Source organism: Nothobranchius furzeri, chromosome 5 (assembly GCF_043380555.1).
Source record: "Nothobranchius furzeri strain GRZ-AD chromosome 5, NfurGRZ-RIMD1, whole genome shotgun sequence".
NCBI classification, from domain to species: Eukaryota; Metazoa; Chordata; class Actinopteri; order Cyprinodontiformes; family Nothobranchiidae; genus Nothobranchius; species Nothobranchius furzeri.
Window position 1 is genome coordinate 37,653,223 of NC_091745.1, and position 21,456 is coordinate 37,674,678.

Below are 21,456 nucleotides of genomic sequence, written 5' to 3' on the forward strand. Positions count from 1 at the left end.
AATTCGCATTTTTCAGCCTTGACGAAAATGCGGTTCTCCAGAAGGCGTTGTAGAACAGCGCGGACATGTTGATGGTGTTCGGAAAGGGTACTGGAAAAAATCAGAATGTCGTCGAGGTATACAGTGACAAATGAATTGATATAGTCAGAGAGTACGGAATTTACCAGGGACTGGAACACTGCGGGAGCATTAGTCAGGCCAAAAGGCATGACGAGGTACTCGTAGTGGCCCAAAGGTGTCTTGAAGGCCGTTTTCCACTCGTCACCCTCCTTGATCCTTACAAGATGATAAGCGTTGCGGAGATCCAATTTGGTGAAGATGGTTGCATTGTGTACAGGGTCAAAGGTGGAGGAAAGCAGAGGCAGAGGATATTTGTTCTTGACTGTTATTTGATTTAACCCTCGATAGTCGATACAAGGACGCAGGGAACCATCTTTCTTTGAAACAAAGAAGAACCCTGCGCCCAAGGGAGAAGTGGATGGACGAATCAGACCTGATGCTAAGGACTCAGAAATGTATGTGGTCATGCATTCATGTTCCGCTTTAGAAAGACTGTACAACCTGCTGGATGGGAATGTGGCATCAGGAAGCAGGTCGATACTGCAATCATATGGACGATGGGGAACCTGGACCGGAAGGCTAGCGGACAACAAACAGTGGGACAAGCAGTAAGGACTCCAGGCAGCAACTTGACCAGTCTTCCAATCGATGTGGGGGTTGTGCATGCTAAGCCATTCATGTCCTAAGACGACTGGAAACTGAGGAGAGGGAAAAACAAAAAATGAAATGACTTCTTGGTGGTTACCAGACACTTGCAACTTGACAGGCTCTGTTCGGTGGGTGATGGTAGTGAGCGCGTTGCCATCCAATGATGAAACCTGAACTGGAGTGAGAAGAGGTGTTGTTGGAATTCTCAGTTTAGTGACCACAGACTGATCTAGAAGATTCCTCTCACAACCAGAGTCAAGCAGGACTGTAGTTAAAAAAGGCAGCTGATTAAAAAAAACAGAGCAGGTCAATACACACCGGGAGGCTTCTTTGTTAGTGCTGCTACCCAACAGAACTCCCGGACTTACTGGTGGGCTCTCCCTTTTGGGCGAATTGGACAGTTAGGTAGAAAGTGACCAGACAAACCACAGTACAGACACAGTTGGGAGGAGATGCGACGTTGTCTCTCTTCTGGGGTCAGACTAGCCCGGCCTATCTGCATGGGAACCTCTGGAGGAATTGAGGCAGAAGCAAAAGCAGACGGCACAGCTGGAGGAATAGTGGAACGAGCGGTCTGATGGGTATGATAACTGGGCAAAACAGACCTGGGACGGGTCTTGAGTCTTTTCTCAATGCGAATAGCTAGAGTGATAAGATCCTCCAGAGTGCCAGGTTCAGGACACAGGGCTAGTTGGTCCTGGATTTTGTCGTGGAGGGCTTGAGTAAAAGCTCCTTTTAATGACTCCTCATCCATAATAGAAGTGATAGCTAATGTTCTGAATTCAACTGCAAAGTCTGAAACAGTTTGCTTCCCTTGCTTCAGATTCCAAATGGCCCGGGCTATTTCTGAGGGTGTCTCTGATTTACCAAAAGTTCTATTAAAATCTACGAGGAAGTTGTCTAAGGAACCTCTAAGGAAACTAGGTTCCCGACTTTTTGCCTCAGCCCACTGTAAGGCACGACCTCGGAGCAGACCGACAATGTAAGAAATTTTTGCGGGATCACTAATAAATGCTTCTGGGGTTCTTTCAAACGCTAACATGCATTGGAGAAGAAAACAACGTATTTTGCCGGACTCACCGGAGAAGGTATCGGGAGGAGGCGAGTCTGCAACCCGGAAGTGCCAATGTGTAGACTGACCAGGCTGAACCGGAGGTAGTTGAGGTGGAGGTGGAGAAACTGAAGCAGCCGGAACAGATAGCTTTTCATTTAGTTCCCTTAATCTGGAGTCTAACTGGAACAAACGTTGGTTAGTGTTGGCTTGATGTTCGAGGAGAGTCTGTATGGATTGTTCATGTTGGGCGAAAGCTGTGGATATAACAGATGGTAGTGATTCGACAGCGGGGTCAGGAGTTTGGCCAGATGATTCTGTCATGTTTGAGGGCAATTTCTTGACCCACGACATGAAGAATCACCACCGAGAGACAGAAGGTAAGTTTAAATGATTTATTTTGAATGGGAGAGGTAGCCGAAGCTTCTGCAGGACTGGAGGGATCCGTGGGGTCTGAGAGAGGAAGAGAGGTCAGAGTCTGGAGCAACGTGAGACGATGATGAATAAATAAGAAGGCTTACTGTTTCCTGAATGATCCGGTATTTTGTGGGGGGGGGGGGGTTAGTCAGACCTGGCTGGATGGGGAGACCGAGGAGCTGCAGGTGGATAGGTGGGGTGATGGAGAGCTGGCGATCAGGGGCAAACAGCAGGACTGGAATGTGGTAGATGGTTCCAAAGATATAGCAGAGAGTGGAGATGAACAGATGACTGGAAGCTGGAGGAATCAGGAGGGCAGAGCAGGTTAACTGCCAGAAGGGCAGGAACAAATAGACAAAGTAATTCTAAAATTGTTTTAGGAAGGTCAAAAGGAGAGCTAGAAACTACCCAAGACTGAGTATCATCTGGCAATGGTGAGATGTCCAGCTGCTCCTTAAATCCCCTGATCGCTGATGAGCTGATTTGGCACAGCTGGGCTCTCCAGACACACCCACCTGTAAAACACTCAGCAGAGATGGTTATGCAGCACAGATCATGACACTCTTGGTTTCACTTCGTTCAAAGGAATGTCTTTTGAACGGCTCTTTCAGGTAGATGACTAGAGGTATGGTTCCCAATAAAGAGCCATAAATCCCATCACTACTGCAGAGAGCCATGCTGGCCTTACCACCTGGACCAGTACCAGAAGACCAGAACAGGACACACACAGAGCAAATTAATGAAATATTGTGGTTCAGAGCCTCCAAAAGCAACACAGCTCATGCCTGCCTTTGTTTATCTTATTATGGAGGACACCGCGGACTTTCCTAAGCATTTTAAACGCCGCCCACAGGCTCTGGGATTTCTGCATTCCTGAGAAGTCCCTCAGTTGTATTATGTGAACACTACAGTTATGGCCAAAAGTTTAGAGAATGACACAAATATTAGTTTTCACAAAGTTTGCTGCTAAACTGCTTTTAGATGTTTCTTTCAGTTGTTTCTGAGTCAGTATTTGAGTCCCCCTCTTGAGTATATGCAAATTGCTTTTATAAAAGCTTAAGCAGCAACTTTTACAATTTCTCATATTTGTGTCATTCTCAAAACGTTTGGCCACGACTGTACACCGCCCATTCGAGACCAAACTCACGCCAACCATCCCCACCAAACCCTGACCGTGCCGATGCTGTGTAAGCACCATTATTTGGTTTCACATACATATGTGTATTTTCCATTCTGAGGTGACTCTTTTTATCACCGTAGGTGTGTGTGTGTGTGTGTGGGGGGGAGGGTACTGGCTGATTTCTAAAGCTTGGTTTACGATTCATCAGCGCGAGTGCGAAGTCGCAGACTTTAGTTGACTTGAAAGTTCAACTTTTCTTTTAAAAACAGTTTAAATTTTTCTGATGGCACACATTAACTCAAACAAGCTAACGTGTCTTTACCCTCTTTTACAACACACACCATGCTGGCAAACTGGCGTAATATAACCACAATGGTATGTCTATAACCGCGCCATGCTGGCATGGCGTTGCGTGAATTTTGTGGCATTCGTTCCGTCTCGCTTGGTAGTAATATTGCGGTAATAGTCTGTTGTATGCGCCTTGGCACAACAGAGGCAGATGTCATGATGACGGGGGGAGTTATTGCTGAGCTCCGGCTCGCAAATGTATTGAAAATGAAAGTAAACACAGGCAATAAGGTTTGCTTTTTGAACAAAATCAGCTGAGATGGCAGACTGGAGCGCCACAGCGCTCCACGAGCCTCTCCGTTAGAGCTGAAGCTCAGATCACCAGAGACTGCACAGGGACTGATGGGGACAGACACCTTTAGGAGCTGCTTGTTAAAAAAAACTTAACGATCACGGCTTCAATCACAATAAAATGCAAGTTATGTCCAAGATAAACGGGAGTCTGCGGCAGCGCAGAGACCGCCCCCATACCCTCTTTATGCCGCCATCACCAAATCTTTAATAAAATTGCCACGATTGCACCACATTACCGCCACGGTCTGATCTTATAAACGACCTTTATCCTCCCCAGGGAGCCGCGGCAAATCCCGTTGTGCAAACACTCTGGTCCTGTAAAAACTGCTACAGTCTCTTTCGATGGGTGTGCGTCTCACGGAGCTGACTGCAGCATTATCTAGGCCTTATAGCGGAGTGTTAGTGAGGAAAAACTATCAGACGGCTTTGAAAAACGTGCAGCTAGCCTGCCTTGGTAATGCAGGGAAAAGTGTGTGCATTTTTTGTTATTTAAACCATTTGAAAGCTGTTTCTACCTTCAGATTTCCCCCTTGTGTCATGGTCTGCATGTACGTCTTCCTCATGTGTTCCCAGAGCTGCAGCCCCTCTAGGTTTTCCTTCCCCCCCCAGGTATCTCCCTCCAGGTCCTGTGCTCCCCCTTGGTCCTCCTTAGTCACGCCCCTGTAGTTTCTCTTTCTGTGTTCCCAGATCCACAGCCCTCCAGATCATCTCTCCCAGGTCCTGTGTTCCTTTAGTCTTCCCCAGTCACCCCTCTGCAGTTTTTTCAGCTTTTCATTTTTAGTCTCTTTAGTGTGTTTTTTCCCACCGGTGTTTGTAGTTTTCCTTCCCCTTAGAATATTAGTTATGTGGTTGCTTTTCTTGTCTTCAGGTTTTACTCTTAGGTCATGTTAGTTTCCTCCCTGATTAGTCAATTGCTTTCACCTGGTTCTCTCTCCACACACCTGCAGCCCATCTGCCTCCCATCATGCCCCAGTGTATAAAAGCCCTGTCTTTGTCTTAGACCTAGTCCACACGTAGCCGGGTTTTTTTTTAACGAATATCTGCCCCTCCAAAAACTTGCATCCACACCACCTAATTTAAAAAAAAATCTCTGTCCACACGTACCCAGATAAATACGTTGTTAAGGACATGCCAGACCTGTAGGCAGCAGTACTTCCCCCATTCTTAACCTCGTCCTTCGTCTGTGGTCTTCCGCAAGGAGCAGTAATTCCACTTGCAAAAACAAACAAGCAAAAAGCGCTTGGACAATAGATAAAGCGAGCGCAGCTCTGAGGGCGTCCATGCTGTCGGCTAGTGTAGACACAGGTCGCACACGTGATGTCAGCATTTTTTTGTCGCGGAAAGTGACGTTGCGGACCTTAAAACTCCGGTTTTGTCTGTCCACACGCAGACACCCAAAACGGAGAAAACGCAGATCTTCACTTTGGCCGGAGATTTTAAAAAGATCCGTTTTCGTGTGAAAAAACTCTGTTTTCGTGTGGATGACAGGCCAAAACGTAGAAAAATATCTACGTTTTGGCAGATCCCCGGCTACGTGTGGACAGGGCCTCAGTATCTTGTCGGTCCATTGTTGTTGTCAGCGTTGTTTTGTGCTCTATGTGAGCTTTTGCGTCTCGGCTCCAGGTTTTGTGCTCTAAGTGAGCTTTTTGTCACGTGCGCCGGCTGGGTGAAGCGGATAAGTGGTGAGGATCCAGGCCGGGGAGGAAGCAGGCAGACAGGTAGGACTCTTTACACTGATTTATTAGAACGCACGCTGGACAAAGAAACAATGAACCGACACAAGACACAGAACAGAAGGGGTTTAAATACAGGAGGACCGGGAGCTATGGTGATTGGGAAAACACGAGGCAGGTGGGAGTAAACAACGAGACACAAGGCTGAACCAAACAGGGAGACAGGACAGGGTGTGACAGTACCCCACCCCCCACCCCCCTCAAAGGGCGGATCCCAGACGCCCACAGGAACAAGGAGCAGGGCGGGAGGAGGGGGACCCGGAGGGAGGGCCCAGAGGAACCGAGGGACCGATGGAGAGGCGGCAGGGACCAGCAGAGTCCGGGGGCCTGCGCCTGGGACAGAGGAGGAGACGACGGACCCTTGGGGGCCGGCGCCTGCGGCAGATGAGGAGGCGACGGGCCCTTGGAGGCCGGCACCTGCGGCAGATGAGGAGGCGACGGGCCCTTGGAGGCCGGCGCCTGCGGCAGATGAGGAGGCGACGGTTCCTTGGAGGCCGGCGCCTGCGGCAAATGAGGAGGCGACCTCTAGAGTGGAGAGAGCGTCGACCTCTAGATTGGAGAGAGCGTCGACCTCTAGAGTGAAGAGAGCGTCGACCTCTAGAGTGGAGAGATCGTCGACCTCTAGAGTGGAGAGATCGTCGACCTCTAGAGTGGAGAGAGCGTCGACCTCTAAAGTGGAGCGAGTGTCGACCTCTGGAGTGGATAAGGCGACTTCAGACGAGAAGACTTCAGTGGCGACTTCAGATGAGACGATTTCAGAGGCGACCATCGACTTCTGGTCCGGGGGCGTTGGCTTCTGGTCCGGGGGCGTCGACTTCTGGTCCTTCGATTTCCGGACCGTCGACCTCTGGACCACCGGCCTCTGGACCGGAACCGGAACCGTCTGCTTCTGGTCCGGGGGTGTCTGCTTCTCACCCGGGGGTATCGGCCTCTGGTCCGGGGGAGTCGGCTTCTGGTCCAGGGGAGTCGGCTTCTGGTCTGTTGACTTCTGGACCATCGACTTTTGGACCGCCGACTTTTGGACCGGAACCGTCTGCTTCTGGTCCGGGGGAGTCGGCTTCTGGTCCGGGGGAGTCGGCTTCTGGTCCTTTGACTTCTGGACCCTTCGACTTCTGGACTCCCGCTGCGGGAGGAGCTGCCTGGACACGCTGGACCGGATGCGGTGCAACCTCCGGGACCACCGCTGGAACTGGAGGCAGTGCGTCCACCGGGGCCACCGCTGGAACAGGCTGTGTGAGAACTGGTGGTGCTGAAAACGAAGAGAGCAGAGAGGACAGACCGTCCAGCTGACGCTCCTGGAGGCTGAGAGTCCGGTGGAGCAGGGCCAGCTCAGCCCGGAGACCGGCAAGCTCCGCTGGGTGGACCCCGGGCTCGCTCTTCTGGCTCCGAGATGAAGGAGCTGCCGGCTGGACGGAGGCCCTCTCCTGGCGGTCCGAGGATGCAAGAGTGTCCAGGTGAGACTCCTGATGGCTGACGAGCAGGCAGATCCGGCCAAGCTCCACCTGAAGCTCTCTCAGCTGGGCTGCGGGTGCTGCTCCTCCACCTGCAGACGACGGGGGCGCCGATGGGACCGGTGATGGGACTGCTGGCCTGGACGGGGGTGGGTCCAAGGCGCTGCGTTCGGCAGGGGCAGCGGCGAGTCCGCAGCGGCGAGTCCGCAGCTCCGCGCCGGGACACAGGGCTGCGGTGGAGCTCGGGGTTCTTCTCCACGCCGCGGACCAACTCCGGGGGAACAGACTGCCAGGCTTGTGCCCACGAAACTGGAGCGATCTGGCAGCGGCTCCCAGTCCAAACTCGCCTCCGGTTCCGGGAGGACAGGGAGGAACGCCGCGGCCGAAGGTCGGCGATGGCGTCTTTGGCGAGGTGAAGCGGGGGAGGGGGGTGATCTGAGGAGAGGAACCGGAGCAGGCACTCCCAAGGTAGAATCTCCCGGCTGGATCCATCAACGGGTTCAGGTCGGTTCATTCTGTCAAGCGCGTCGGCTGGGTGAAGCGGAGAAGTGGTGAGGAACCAGGCCGGGGAGGAAGCAGGCAGACAGGTAGGACTCTTTACACTGATTTATTAGAACGCACGCTGGAAAAAGAAACAATGAAACCGACACAAGACACAGAACAGAAGGGATTTAAATACAGGAGGACCGGGAGCTAAGGTGATTGGGAAAACGTGAGGCAGGTGGGAGTAATTAACGAGACACAAGGCTGAACCAAACAGGGAGATAGGACAGGGTGTGACACTTTTGTTCTCCTGTTGTTCAGTACTTTGGTTTTTGGCCTCCTGCCCTTTTTGGATTTTTGTTCATCATCCTAATAAAAGGATTTACGTTTAAAACGCTCCTGCCTCATGTCATCTGGGGTAATCTGCATCTTGGGTCCTAACAACCTCCTTGCTCTCAATGTGACACCTTGCATTTTTGGAGTAGAACAAGAACATGTTTTTTTATAAAGCACCTCTCCAGACAAAAATCACAAGTTGCTTCACAAAGCACATTATAAAATAAAAAATATAAAAGATAATAATGGGAGAGAAAATTAACAGCTTTAACTGTTTTAATTGTATAATTAGATAGTAAATATGAACTCATTCGCTGCCAGCCATTTCCTGATCGGTAAAGCCCTTCACTGCCAGTGTTTCTCACCGTTTTTACTGTTTTTTTAATAGTCACAGAACACTGCGCGCTACGATGACGTCGACGCCAAAACAACCAAAACAAAGCGGAGACTCACCTCTTACATCAGGAAGAATCCACTCGTTTTGAGTGTTATCCGTTCTTTCATAATCCGTTGATGAATTGTGATGGCAGAAGCTTTTCCGGTTGGCGCCTCACTTTTTTCACAGGAATGGCCCAGGAATGCTGAGGTTTGGAATAGGCTTTTGTGAGTGGTTTTGGTACATTTAGGTCGCAGTGCTGCTTTAACAGTGAGAAACCCCCACAAGAGAAAAGCAGAATCTCAAAAGTTTCTGATTTTGATGCAACCGCATGATTGCTGATCAGTAAGGCTGTGAGGTGTTAAATCACTTTTCTTTACACCGTGTCTACTAAATGATGCAAAACTCAGTCCGATCTCAAAGATTCTTGCTTGAGAAGAAATTGGCTAACTGCACAGGGTACGCCCAGCTTTGCTACTTTATTTTCCCTACAAAACATTTCATTAACAATAAAATTGTGCTGTACCTTATCTTGTCATGCAAATCTGTGCATCCAATGTTGAATGACTCCTTTAGTAGATGTGTGCATCTTTTTCAGCACAATCTTTGTCCAGCCGTTGAACATCAGCCACTGCAACCATTCTAGAAACTCCACATCTGGGAACATCAGTCTAACCAGAGAAAATTACTTGTGAATATTCAAAACTTTAGAAAAAAAAGCAACAACGTCACATTCACTATTGCTAATGTTATCCTTGGTCTATCATATTAAAACAACTTTTTACCTCATGTATGTTGCGTATGTATGGGGCGATGGTGGCACAGTAGTTAGGTGCTGTCCCATAATCAGAAGGTTGTAAGTTCGAGCCCCGCTCAGTCTGTCGCTGTCATTGTGTCCTTGAGCAAGACACTTAACCTACCTTGAATGGGTGAATGACTGATTGTGTTGTAAAGAGCCTTGGGGGGTTCCAGGACTCTAGAATGTGATATCAAATACAGACCATTTACCATAAGCAACAACAGGAAGATTAAAGTAACTGTGTATTTTTCCTGGCCATGGGGGCAGTAGCTACCTAAATCATTGCAAGCAAGCTGTATTTTTATGTTGGAGTAAGACCATACCAATGGATGCCCATTAGGGTCAAAAAGCCCTGGGGAGTGCAAACTTCAGCGACATAACAAGCACATCAGACTCCCTTTCATCACCGGCAAAAAGTAAAGAGGTAAATGTGTAAAGCAACATTTAAAAATGGCAATGGTTTGGTAGAACATTTGTTGCAAATCAGTAAATGCATTTTGTCCTCATGGGCTCACGTAGAAGAAAACTTGGAATCTAATATGGCGTCGTCCATAGACTTAAACCCGCCTCCATGTATTTTAGACCCGACTTTTATGGTTGAATGTTAAAAAACTGCCAACATTTCTATAACTGGGCATCATTTAATTCATTTTCAACATTTTGATGAAAAAAAAATATATATATACATATATATATATATATATATATATATATATATATATATATATATATATGTGTGTGTATGTATATATACATTTACTAGGGCTGTAGCGAAGCGTCGATGACGTCGACGGCTCGATTCTAAAAGTTGATATGTGTGTGTGTGTGTGTGTGTGTGTGTGTGTGTGTGTGTGTGTGTGTGTGTGTGTGTGTGTGTGTGTGTATACACTGCTCACAAAAATTAAAGGTTCACTTTAAAGAAACACATTAGATACATCAGATCTCAATATGAAGTTGGATATCTATACAAATAATGACAGGGCAATGTCTTAGGAACAAAAGGATGCCAAGTCTTTTAGTGGAAATAAAAGTTATCAGCCTACAGAGGGCTCAGTTGTGTAGACACCCTAAAATCGGAGTGAAATGAAGACGTGGTAGGCTAGTCCATTATTCCAAAAACTTAATTTCTGCAACTCAAATTGCTTTTCGGTATCTTGTGTGGCCCCCACGAGCTTATGTGCATGCTTGACAACGTCGGGACATGCTGCTAATGAGACAACGGATGGTGTCTTGTGGCCTTTCCTCTCAGATCTGTGTGAGGGCATCCCTGAGCTCTTGTACGTTCTGAGGAGCAACATGGCTCCCCCTAATGCACTGAAACATAATGCCCCACAGATGTTCTATTGGGTTTAAGTCAGGGGATCGTGAAGGCCATTCAATTGTTTCGATTCCTTCATCCTCCGGGTACTGCCTACATACTCTTGCCACATGAGGCCGGGCATCGTCGTGCATTAGGAGAAAACCAGGACCTGCTGCATCAGCGTAGGGTCTGACAAAGGGTTCAAGGATTTCATCTCGATACCTTATGGCAGTCAGAGCACCATTTCCTAGGCAGTAGAGGTCTGTGCGTCCCTCCATGGATATGCCTCCCCAGACCATCACTGACCCACCACCAAACCTGTCATGTTGAATGACGTTGCAGGCAGCATAACCTTCTCCTTGTCTTCTCCAGACTCTTTCACATCTATCACAGGTGCTCAGGGTGAACCTGCTCTCGTCTGTAAAAAGTACAGGGCGCCAGTGGCAGACTTGCCAATTCTGGTGTTCTTGAGCAAATACCAGTCGAGCTCTATGGTGCTGGGCAGTGAGCACAGGGCCCACTACAGGACATCAGGCCCTCAGGCCATCTTCATGAAGTCTGTTCCTGATTGTTTGGGTAGAGATATTCACTCCAGTGGCCCTGTGGAGGTCATTCTGTAGGGCACGAGCAGTGCTCCGCCTGTTCCGCCTTGCACAAAGGAGCAGGTATCGGTCCTACTGATGAGTTGTGGACCATCTACGGCCCTGTCCAGCTCTCCGAGAATAACTGCCAGTCTCCTGAAATCTCCTCCATGTTCTGGAGATTGTGCTGGGAGACACATTAAACCTTCTTGCTGCAGCATGTGTGGATGTGCCATCCTGGAGAAGTTGGACAACCTGTACAACTTCTGTAGGGTTAAGGAATCTCCTCATACTGGCAGTAGAGAGCCAAAACTAGCACGAGTGGAAAACCAGCTGAAAAAGATCAAGAGGGAGAAACTTGAAATGACCTCTACATGTTAAACCTGTCCTGTTTTGCGCGTTTTGTAATTGTTGCCACTTTAGTGCACCTGTCGTTAAGTCCATGAACACCTGAAAGTGATTAACAATGCCCTCAGCTGCTTAATCAGCCGGGAAATTATCAGAAAGGTTTAATTGATTTCATGGCAGGCCCAATAAAAAAAGTGTTCCTTTAATTCTTGTGAGCAGTGTATATATATATATATATATATATATATATATATATATATATATATATATATATATATATCCATCCATCCATCCATCTTCATCCGTTTATCCAGAGTCGAGTCGCGGGGGCAGTAGCCAAAGGCGAGAGGCCCAGACTTCCCTCTCCCCAGCCAATTGGGCCAGCTCCTACAGGGGAATCCAAAGGTGTTCCCTGGCCAGGTGAGAGACATAGTCCCTCCACCGTGTCCTGGGTCTACCTTTAGTTCTCCTCCCGGTTGGACGTGCCCGGAAAACCTCACCAGGGAGGCATCCAGGAGACATCCTGACCAGATGCCCGAGCCACCTCAACTGGCTCCTCTCAATGTGGATGAGCAGCGGGTCTACTCCGAGCCCCTCCAGATAGACCGAGCTTCATACCCTATCTCTAAGGGAGAGCCCAGCCGCTCTTCGGAGAAAACTCACTTTGGCCGCTTGTATCCGCGATCTCGTTCTTTTGGTCACTATCCAAAGCTCATGACCATAGGTGAGGGTAGGAACTAGGGCTGCACGATATTAGGAAAACCTGCGATATTCGATAACAGTACTTAATATTGCGATATTGATATTACTCGCGATAAATGAACAAATACTAAAGTATGCAGTGTTGATGTCGTCTGGTGTGTGACGTCTGCTCTGGGTTCAAAGCAGACAAAAACTAATGCATGAATTCCATTACAACATAACATTTTTATTGCAATAATATGCAGCTGCACCTGCTACTGTATTAGCAGCTGCACCTGCTACTGTATTAGCAGCTGCACCCGCTACTGTATTAGCAGCTGCACCTGCTACTGCATTAGCAGCTGCACCCGCTACTGTATTAGCAGCTGCACCCGCTACTGTATTAGCAGCTGCACCCGCTACTGTATTAGCAGCTGCACCCGCTACTGCATTAGCAGCTGCACCCGCTACTGTATTAGCAGCTGCACCCGCTACTGTATTAGCAGCTGCACCCGCTACTGTATTAGCAGCTGCACCCGCTACTGCAGCTGCACCCGCTACTGTATTAGCAGCTGCACCCGCTACTGCAGCTGCACCCGCTACTGTATTAGCAGCTGCACCTGCCACTGTATTAACAGCAAAACAACAAACTGCATGCATGCAGTTTCTCAGTGACTTTAAAACATCACCTCCACCATAAAACTTTTTCTGATGCTCCAAATACAGAAAAACATCCCTTACCAGGGTTTTCTGAATAAATAAAAAAATCAGAAAATAAGTTTAAATGTTAAATAATAGTTAACATCACTTAAATGCAACAGCAAATTCTCTCATTGCTACTGAACATTTTCTCCACTTATGTGGTTATGATATAAGGCTGTTGCTGTAATTGGGAACTGTGCTGGGCCAAACTAGGAGAATATTAAGATTTTCTGAGGGAAAGAGAAAAACAATTGTCTACCTTTCAGAAGAGGAACTGGCAAAAAAACTACATGGAAAATATGTGAAAACGTTTGTTTTTAACCCCAAATTGAACAAGTTTACCTAGATCTTAAAAAGCAGCTCAGATGATGATACTGCAACTATGATTCTGAAAACAAGCTAACAAACTGAACTAGCTCCTCTAAGATAACCGGCTAGCAGAGCTAGTAAGGGATGTTGGTAAGTAAGCTGGTAAGGGATGTTTTTCTGTATTTGGAGCATCATAAAAAGTTTTATGGTGGAGGTGATGTTTTAAAGTCACTGAGAAACTGCATGCATGCAGTTGTTTTGCTGCTAATACAGTAGCAGGTGCAGCTGCATAATTTTTCTATAAAAATGTTATGTTGTAATGGAATTCATGCATTAGATTTTGTTTGCTTTGAACCCAGAGCAGACGTCACACACCAGACGACATCAACACTGCATACTTTAGTATTTGTTCATTTATTGTGAGTAATATCGATATCGCAATATTAAGCACTGCTATCGAATATCGCAGGTTTTCCTAATATCGTGCAGCCCTAGTCAGGATGGTACCACCTCTGCCTCAATTTGGGCCAGGAAAACTCCAAATATACATATATATAGATATATATATATATATATATATATATATATATATATATATATATATATATATATACATATATATATATATATATATACATTTGCTTGGCCACCTGCCAGGCTAAGCGCCACGCCCCACCCCCCTCCCCGACCCTACCGTGTCCGCTGACACGAGCGGTGCAACGAATATTGTGCCCTCCATCAGCTGATACTGGTGAGAAACTGCAGCAGAACATGTGCAACCCCCCGCCCCCACCCCGCTCTCACGGAGGAGCGCTGTGGGACGGACATATTATGCACAAACTACAGAAGGCAGTTACAACACAGGGAATCCGTCTCAAGGGCTCTCAGTCTGGTTTTAAATGTATTCAGGAGATAAACTTGGTTAATTTCCAGTTTTCCTGCAGCCTGTTCCATGCAGAAGGAGCAGAATGAGCAAAAGCCCTTTTGCCCAGTTTGGTGCGAGCAAATGGAACACAAAGTAACAACTGATCATTAGCTCGCAGACTGTGAGAATTTACACTTCTCCTCGAGATTAAGTTACAAATGTAGTTGGGAAGTAATCCAAGCATGGCCTTATAAATTAAAGTGTACCAATGTCCCAACCTCCTAGTGGATAAAGAAGGCCATACCACTCGAGAATACAATTCATAATGATGGGTCAGTGGTCTACAGTTAGTAATAAACCTCAGCGAGGCATGATGAACCACATCAATCTTACCAAGATAATGTACATTTATCGTTCTATGTTCATTATAGGGCTGGGCGATATAGCCTAAAATCATTATCAAGATATATTGAGGAATCTGAAAATCTGTGACACGAGTCACGCGGGTGCAGCTTCCAAGATGGCCGCAAGCTAGGGAGCTCTCTTCCCCGCACATGCTACTAACAGAATATTAGCTGAAAAACGCAACTACACTTGTTGAATATTGTTCCTTGGGAGTACTGAGTCTGGGTACGTTTGATATTTAGTCTGAAAAGATTAAAAAGCCATGTAGACGTTGTCGAAATATTTTAAAAGCTCGTCACGAGCATGTACCCGGAAAGGCCAGGTCCACGAAGACGACAGCGATACGGGAGAAAACCCAGTACCCACGACTGCGACAGTCAGCCTGGAAAAACTTTTTGCAGAAATATCGAAAATGAGTGAAATGCTCCAGAATGTTGCGACAGATGTCGTGTCTATTAAACAGGCTACTGCCGAGCTGACTACGACGGTGACAGCAATGCAGGAGAGGCTCGGTGAGGTCGAAACGCGAATTACGCAGCTGGAGGAGACGTCAGAACGGCTTCAGAAAGATAAGGAAAGTGGGAACAAACAAATGGAGAAGATGTGGAACCGGATACAAGCCCTCAAGAACCACAGCAGGCGAAATAATGTGAGACTGGTGGGACTAAGAGAGACCTTCGGAACCAACGGAACGCTGCATGAATGCGTGCGGAAGATCCTGGCTGAGGGCCTCGGCGTGCAGATGAGTGAGGAGTTTGAGATGGAGCGGGTGCACAGACAGATGGCGCCAATGCCGAATGAAGGGCAACCCCCGAGGCCGGTACTGATCCGCTTCTTGAGGCAGTCGGCGCGGGACAAGGTGATCGGCGCGGCCAAGGAGAAGCGAGGGATTGTCTGGGAGGGATGCCGCCTCTCTGTGTTCCCAGACATGTCGAAGGAGCTGGCGGAGAGACGGAAGGCCTTCACCTCGGTAAAGCATAAGCTGCAAGACCTGGATATTAGATACACTCTGGCTTTCCCGGCGACGCTGCACTTCAGATGGAAAGGAAAAAACGTGAGCTGCAACACCGTGGAATCAGCGGAGGAGATAATAAAGGAGCGGTGAAGGAGGTGATGTGAACTTCAGAGGAAGGTGAGCTGTTTACTTCAAAAACTTTGCGTTCTGGTTGAACTGATAAGAGCTGTGCGGGATGACGAAGAGCTTCCCGGCTCATTGGACGGTTACCATGGGAACGGCGTTAATCCCGCGGACCATAACGAGGTTTATTTTCTTTTTTTTCACATGGTTTTTCAACACCATGTGGTGGTTACCACATGGACACTGGTTGTCTAGGAGCAGCCAGACATTTTTTGTTTTGTCTTCTTTTTTTTTTCTTTGTTTGTCTTTTTATGCGCACGGTCTGGGTTGTTCTATGTTCTGTGGGTTCAGAAGAAGGCTGGTATAAGTTTGTTAATGTAGATGTTGGAAACGGGATTATTTTCTGTAAGGAGCTGAAGACAGCTGTAGCATTTAAAAGTTTACATGTCTGACAGACAATTGAAGTTGATTTCTTGGAACATAAATGGATGCAGTAGCCCAATTAAGAGGAAAAAAGTTGTAACATTCTTGAAGAATAACCACACAGATTTTGTTTTTATACAGGAGACTCACATGCGGGAGCTTGAAGTAGGGAAATTCAAGGTGGGATGGGTGGGACATCTATTTCACAGCTCATTTTCAAGTAAATGTAATGGGGTTATGATCCTGGTCCACAAAAATGTGAGCTTCATTTTACGAAAGCAAAGTAAAGATACAGAGGGCCGAATTATATGTGTGGAAGCAGTAATAGAAGGAGTCCGGTTAGTACTGTGCAACATATATGCACCCAACAAGGGAGATCCAATCTTCTTCCATGAGGTGAATAAAATACTGGGCAGTACTGAAGGTGAAATAGTCCTGGCGGGGGATTTTAATTAGGTTATGGACCCAGTTTTGGACAGAAGTGTTTTCAGGCCTCCCCTCATGAATAAGGAAAGACAAGCCTTACAAATGCTGAGTAGAGATATGGGACTAATAGATATATGGAGACTGATTAACCCAAATACAAAGGGTTTCACCTTCTTTTCACATTGTCATAAAACATTTTCAAGGATAGATTTTTTCTTACTTAGCAATTCCCTGGTAGACAAAATAGCAAATTGCAATATACAACCAATATCTATTACAGATCATGCACCTGTGGAACTACTGTTTTTGGCGAGCCAGAAGGTTGAACGAAGGGGAAGATGGAGACTAAACACTGGATTACTGTCAGACTTATCTTTTAGAAAGGCAGTGGAGGAGGACTTGAAAGTATTTTTTGAAATCAATATAGGTAGTACTGCAGAAATAACCACAGTAGGGGAGGCCTCAAAGGCATACATCAGAGGAAAATTTATAGCACATGCAGCTAGAAAGAAAAAAGAGAGTATTAACAAGATTAAGGAATTAGAGGAGGAAATAAAAAGAAAAGAACTAGAACTGTCAGAAGGCATTTCTGATAGTAAACTTCAGGAATTATGTAAACTTAAATACTCCCTACACAGCATATATAACAAGAAAGCAGAATATGCTTTGTATAGGCTAAAAACAAGTTATTATGAAGGAGGGGAGAAAATGGGGAAATTGTTGGCTACACAACTAAAAGAAAAAAATAATAGTAATGCCATCCCAGTTATAAAACAGGGGGATGAAGAAATTTACACAGCTAAAGGCATAAATAATATCTTCCAGCAATATTACGAAAAATTGTACACATCTTCAATCTCGGTGGATAAGCCAAAAGAGAATATAGAACGGTTCCTTCTGAATGTTGGTCTGCCCAGGCTTAAAAGTCATGAAACAGAGGGACTAGATTTGCCTATAACTGAGGCCGAAATTAGGAAGGCGATTGCCTCCATGAAAAATGGAAAGTCACCAGGTTATGACGGACTTCCTGTGGAGTACTATAAGACCTTTGCAGATATTGTTGCACCAATACTCCGTGGGGTATACCAGGAAATGTTTGTTAAGGGCTGTGTAGCACCAACTTTTAACGAAGCGGTGATATCACTAATCCTCAAACCAGGTAAAGATCCAACTGACCCTTCAAGTTATAGACCCATTAGTTTGCTCAACCTTGACTGCAAAATTCTTACAAAGATACTGGCGACACGTTTACAACAGGTATTACCAAATATCATACATCCTAATCAAGTTGGGTTTATGAAAAATAGAACATCGACAGACAATGTTAGACTCCTACTACATCTGATGTGGCTCAGTCAATCCCGAGATGTTCCTATTGCTGCTCTATCTTTGGATGATGAAAAGGCGTTTGATAGGGTGGAGTGGCAATTTTTGCTCTCCACTCTTCGTCATTTTGGTTTCACTGCTGATTTTATAAAATGGATTACAATGTTATATAAGGAACCTAAGGCTGCGGTGATGACAAATGGGATAGTTTCCCCTTTCTTCAACCTGACTAGAGGGACTAGACAGGGATGCTCTCTGAGCCCCTTATTATTTATTATTTTCTTGGAGGTCCTAGCAGTGTCTATCAGAACGCACCAGGGAATAAAAGGAATAAGGGTAGGGGGCAATGAATATAAGTTACTGCTGTATGCGGACGACATTTTGGCAGTGGTATCGGAGCCCTTAAAGTCGCTACCACATTTATGGATACTATACAATCTTTTTCTAAACTTTCTGGGTACTCCATTAATTGGAATAAATCAGAGGCAATGCCCCTTTCTAAGCTATGCATTTCATCCATGGTAGAAACATTTAATTTTAAATGGACGCGTAGGGGAATGAAATATCTCGGTATTAACCTCTCTGAGGATATAGATGAAATAATAGCATTGAATTTCAACCCCCTGCTTCAAAGGCTAAAAACAAATCTTGATAAATGGTCAAAACTAAAATTGAGTCTGATGGGAAAAATTAATACTATAAAGATGATTGTTGCCCCACAAATTACATATGTTATAATGATGTTGCCAATTAAGATTCCACCTGCCATCTTTAGACAACTAGATGATGTAATTAAAAAATTTTTATGGAATGGAAAAAAACCAAGACTGAAATTAAGGAAATTATGTGCACATAGGGAGAAAGGAGGGCTGGGTTTGCCAGACCTGAGATTGTATTATCTAGCATTTGAGATGACAAAAATAGCAAGGTATTGGCAAACAATAACAGATAAACCAGGGTGGATGGAGGTGGAGGAAAAGATATGTTTACCTTTTCAACCTTCAGCGATATTAGCACAAAGGTCTAACATTACTAATCCAGTACTTTTACATTCAAAGGATGTATGGAACAAAGTTCATAGACTGTTAAACCTCAAACATACTCAGCAGAAATATTCCCCATTATGGTATAATCCCAAGGTCTGCATAGGGAAGAAACCTGTTTACTGGAAAGAGTGGCAAGTGAAAGGATTAAATACTATTGGAGATTTGTTTAAGGACGGGGCGTTTTTGTCATATGCTGAACTAATGCAAGAGTTTAACTTAGAGGGCAGGGGTCACTTTTGGAAGTTCTTGCAAATGAGAAGTTGTATTACCTCGCAGCCATATAATATTGAAGACAACACAGTAACTGAGTATATGAAACTTCCAAATAGTAAACAAAAAGCCTCGCAGTTCTATAGAATCATTAACTCTCTCCTCAGTGATGATTCCAACCAGTTAAAAATGATCTGGCAGAAAGACCTTGGCATAATGTTCGATGATGATATATGGAAAACAATTGTTGTTAACTGTGGTAAACACGTAAGAGAGGTGAGGAGTAAACTCACGCAATATAATGTGCTAAACAGATACTATTATACGCCATCTAGACTGTTTAGAATGAAGCTAGTGGATGATGATTTGTGTTGGAAATGCAAAACGAGTATTGGGACGTTCATGCATTGTATTTGGGAATGTGCGCCTATCAGATGTTTTTGGACCTGTATTGTCAAGATCCTAAGTAATTGGTGTGGAACAGACATCCCTTTTAACCCAGAACTGTGCTTATTGGGAGATAAATCTCAGTTGCCTAATGTAAATAAGTGTAGTTTTTCAATCATCTCAGTGGGGTTAATAACAGCCAGTCGAGTCATTTTAAGACACTGGAAAGCAGTAGAATCTCCAGAGGTTAAGGAATGAGTCTGTGCAATGGCCGAATCTGCATCATATGAATGTATGCTCAGTAAAATGAGTGAAGACAACAGAGAGGGAACTTCTCACTGGGATGGATTCTGGAACTTCTTAAAGACAGACAAAGGCCTTGGGTGAAATCAAGCATGTTATGTGACTGCTGTTGTTCCAACTTTACGTGTCTGCAGGAGTTATATGATTGGGACTTGTATTCAAAATCAACTGCTATAACTGTATGTTTAATCCCTCCATGTTTAGTATCTATTGAGACTGTTATGTACCAGCCCTTCAAAGAAAGTTAAATAAAAACTTGAATTTAAAAAAAAAAAAGATATATTGAGGATTTCACCTCGATAGCGATAAATGGACGAAAACTTAGGGGTAGCAGTAGCTCAACAAGTTGAGCGGGTTGTCCAGTAATCGGAAGGTTGCAGGTTCGATCCTGGCTCCGGACAGAGAATTCTGCTGTTGTGTCCTTGGGCTAGACACTTAACCCACCTTGCCTGCTGGTGGTGGTCGGAGGGACTGGTGGCGCCTGTGCTCGGCAGCCTCGCCTCTGTCAGTGCGCCCCAGGGCAGCTGTGGCTACATTGTAGCTCATCACCATCAGTGTGTGAATGGATGAATGATACTCTGTAGTGTAAAGCGCTTTGGAGTCCTTACTCTGAGAGGCGCTATACAAGAGCGTAGGGCTGCACAATATATCGAAAAATTATCGTCATTGCCTCATTTTTATTATCAAATTTATTGACATAGGAAAAATTATCTTGATAAGTCAGAAATTTAGATAACGACAAATGTTCGATTTATTGCCCAGCATTACTTTATATTTTTCCTTTATTTGAATAGCCCTTTATCTGTTATCTGGGACTTGTAATTTATCTATTTGAAGAAAAAAACATAAAAAAAAAAACAGAATGACCCTTGCAGAGTTTCTGATTAAGTGTAGCTTTATAAGCTAGCTTAGCAAATAAGCTAATGGTAGCTTAAAAAGCGATTCTATTAGGTTAGCAGCTAAGCTAATGGTAGCCCGGACTTTTTGAACCATTCAGAGAAAAACTCAGCGGCGAAACAGCAACTCATGTCACCTCTTTGAAAATATATGACTTATAAATTAGAAAATAAAACCACCCATAACTTACCTCCGTTTGAGCTATCATTACTGGCGCTGACTCATCTCATGGCCTGCTGTTGACAAACAGAACGCCATGCACGTAACTTTAGGTCACGTGACGTTCATGGTCAAACCAAGCCCCCACAATGCGGCTCTAAAACCTGTACATTCTATGCTCTAAAATTCAATAATACCTAGCTGCAGACCCTCTCCAAACACGCCCCCGGCCAAACACGCCCCCATGTGCCTGTTGAGCTACACCCCCACCCCCCCCCACCACCCACAACCCCCACCCCCCCCCCCCACCCCCCACCCCCCCCAAGCTCAATAACGGCGGCCCTCCCAGCGGGCGGGGAGCATCCCGCTGTCAGCTCCAGCAGCTCCACGCAATTGAAAGAATATGTTTATACAGAAATAGTGATAATGTAATTAAACAGACAGGACTCCAGGTTTAAATACGAATGTATGGATTTTTTTCTTGCATGCACACTTTATGGCCATTCCCAGTGAGATTATAAAACACAGATACCACCAACCGCTGACGTCGTTAGGTCCGTTTTACGGGGGCTTCAGCCCCCCTAAAATAATCACAAACCCCCCTATCTTTTTGAGTTTTTTAGGGCTGGGACTTTAACGCGTTATTTTGATTAATTAGAAAAAACGACACGTTAAAAAAATTTCACGCTTTTAATCGCAGCTTGCATTTCGAGCACGACGAAACATTTGCCATTGCATGACATCCTCGTAGACAGAATATCACTGACGCACACAACAATGCACAGTGCTAATGGCTACTAAAACGAAATAAAAACAGAAAGAAGTTGCCTTGCTTGGACTGATGCAGGATTTTGGAAACACGTCCGCCTCTTTTCTTAACTTGAAAAAAAAAAC

General features: G+C 45.6%; 1 long non-coding RNA gene across 1 annotated transcript; it reads right to left on the reverse strand.

Annotated features, from left to right (window-relative positions):
• Nucleotides 1–7,707: 7,707 nt before the first annotated feature.
• Nucleotides 7,708–9,706, reverse strand: LOC139070059 (uncharacterized). Its single transcript, XR_011520711.1, has 3 exons — nt 9,103–9,706; nt 8,844–8,988; nt 7,708–8,522 (listed from the first exon to the last, which is right to left on the reverse strand). It is a non-coding gene; the product is annotated as an uncharacterized lncRNA (long non-coding RNA).
• Between the last annotated feature and the right edge of the window lie 11,750 nt (nt 9,707–21,456).